The sequence below is a fragment of the Protopterus annectens genome, chromosome 1.part1 (assembly GCF_019279795.1).
Source record: "Protopterus annectens isolate FY-2018-M chromosome 1.part1, PAN1.0, whole genome shotgun sequence".
In the NCBI taxonomy this organism is placed as follows: Eukaryota; Metazoa; Chordata; order Ceratodontiformes; family Protopteridae; genus Protopterus; species Protopterus annectens.
This window is the reverse complement of record NC_056726.1, coordinates 154,016,420-154,018,601: the sequence shown is the minus strand read 5'-3', so window position 1 is coordinate 154,018,601 and position 2,182 is coordinate 154,016,420. Positions and strand designations below refer to the sequence as shown.

The 2,182-nt window shown below is 39.9% G+C and overlaps 1 non-coding gene across 1 annotated transcript; it reads left to right on the top strand.

Moving 5' to 3' along the window:
* The first annotated feature begins 414 nt into the window (after positions 1-414).
* Positions 415-487, top strand: TRNAK-CUU. The gene has a single exon. It is a non-coding gene; the product is annotated as a tRNA-Lys (tRNA).
* The last annotated feature ends 1,695 nt before the right edge of the window (positions 488-2,182 follow it).

The window sequence follows — 2,182 nt, the reverse complement described above, 5'->3', positions numbered from 1 at the left end:
TTTGTTTTCCCAGGGTGACTGCCCCGGCTTATGTAGTTTAGTGCTGGTTGCCGTTACTTAATACTGCTTGTATCACATGAAGTCTTGTAGCTTATTGTTTTTATTGTAATATACTGACATCTTATTTTAGTATTTTGCACTAGTGTACTTGTATGCTCAGTTTTTCTATAAATGTTTCCCCATTTAAGATTGTGGCTGCCATTCAGGATCCTGAAGTCAGCCACCACCTAGCAAAGAATATTATCGGCACATCAGTCAAGGTTATGTCCTGGAATGTGTGGAGTTTAACTACATGGAGTAAGGTAAATGTATGCTTTTCTCTGCTAAAAAATATTCACTCCACATCGTGTTTCACTCACCTGTGTCCAAAATCTTTAACAAATGGATAGGTTTGAGTGAGTTTAGCTGAGTCAGGCCCCAGTGGCCTAATGGATAAGGCATTGGTCTCTTAAGCCAGGGATTGTGGGTTCAAGTCCCATCTGGGGTGATATAATCTTGATACAAGTGAAGCTTTTGAGACCAGATAATGAAGCAGTTAAGGTGTTTGCCTCCCATGCACAAGGTTTGATCCTGACCTCTGGCCAGTGCATTATCTACTTGTGCTTCTGTGGGGGTCTTCCCCCAAATCATGCTGAATGTTTCCATCTGAAATTCACCCATGAATGGAAGACATTTAAAAGGGGAGAATGAACAAGAAAGTACTCAGTGCTCAATTACCCCAAGGCAAGTAGAGGAGGAAACAGACTTAGTCGAAGAAGAATGGCAGCACCTCAAAACAGCATGAGGGATGACTACAGAACAAACATGTCCCTGCTAGACAGGGGTCCAGGGAAGTAAATATTGTGGGAAGAAATAGCCAGGGAATTGTTATGGCTAGGCTTGTATAGGCTCAGGGCCGATAGCCTAGTACCAACCTATGAACCCAATCAGCTAAGTGGTGTGCTATTATTCTTATTCACCAATCACTACACTGGTCCCTTGAGAATAACTTCAAGGACAAGCAGGGCAGATGGCTACTTAAAGTGGACACGGACAGTAGGTCTATTATTTTAGCTAAATTGTATAGCCCAATTGTAGAGTCTCTGATTTTAACCCGTTCTCTGTCACATTAGATCCACTTTATAGGAACACTCTTACCATTATTATGGAGTAGGGTTGAATTTAACATAGCCCTTACTCTACAGGTGGACAGACTCCTGGCTGGCAGAAACCTTTTCTTAGACTTCAAGAAGGCCTTTGGCTCCATCCCCTAGAGTGGCACATGTTTGGAATGCTATTGCAGCTTAGGATTAATTGTCCTTACATTCAGTGGCGTAAACTTCTTTACATTACTCACATGGCCCATGCTGTCATGAACTGAGTTGCTTTGTCATCATTTGATTTGTACAGGGGAGCTCGGTAAGGTTGTCCTGTATCCCCTATTTTGTTTGTTCTCACTGTTAAAATGCTGTCTACTCATTTAGACCAACGTTGCACAGATTTTGACATAAAGGTCCATGAGAACATCTTGTGCGTCTCCTTTTTGTTTTGCAGATGATGGGGTTATATGAAGCAAAGACTCTGCTACTTGTTTCTTTATTATTCTTAGTTTTTTGGACTATTTTGGTAATATTTCAGGTGTAGCATTGAATTAACACAAATGTATTTTTTTACCTCTTAACCCAGATGTAGCACATCAGAGGGAACTTTAAGCAGAAGGGAACATAATAGTGATCACCTGAGTTGTGCATGTGAATATCCACCTCTCTGCAAACATAAGGGAAGTCCCAGGGCTTAACCACAGGCCAGTCCACCATAACCTTAGAGCAATTCTATCTGAATGTAAAACATTAAATTCACCATTCTTAGTTAAAATCCAAGCTTTTTAAATGTTTCTGCTTCCCAAATACCTTATTTATTCTAGGCACATTACTTTTCTTGATAAAATCCAGTATGTGGACATATTTCAAAAGCTATTTATTTCTTATTTATGGAATAGCAAGTCTTCTCCCATATCCATCAAAAAAAATTATAAGGGTCAATTAATAAAGATTGGTTGGGAGTTTTGGACCTCATAAAATACACCAAAGTGTCCTCACCTGGGCAAACCTTATAGTCTAGAACATTACCAGCATCTAGTTAAGTATCTGTGGAATTGCATGTCATTACATTGGAGAAGTATTTGTTAGCTCAAGATGGGAAA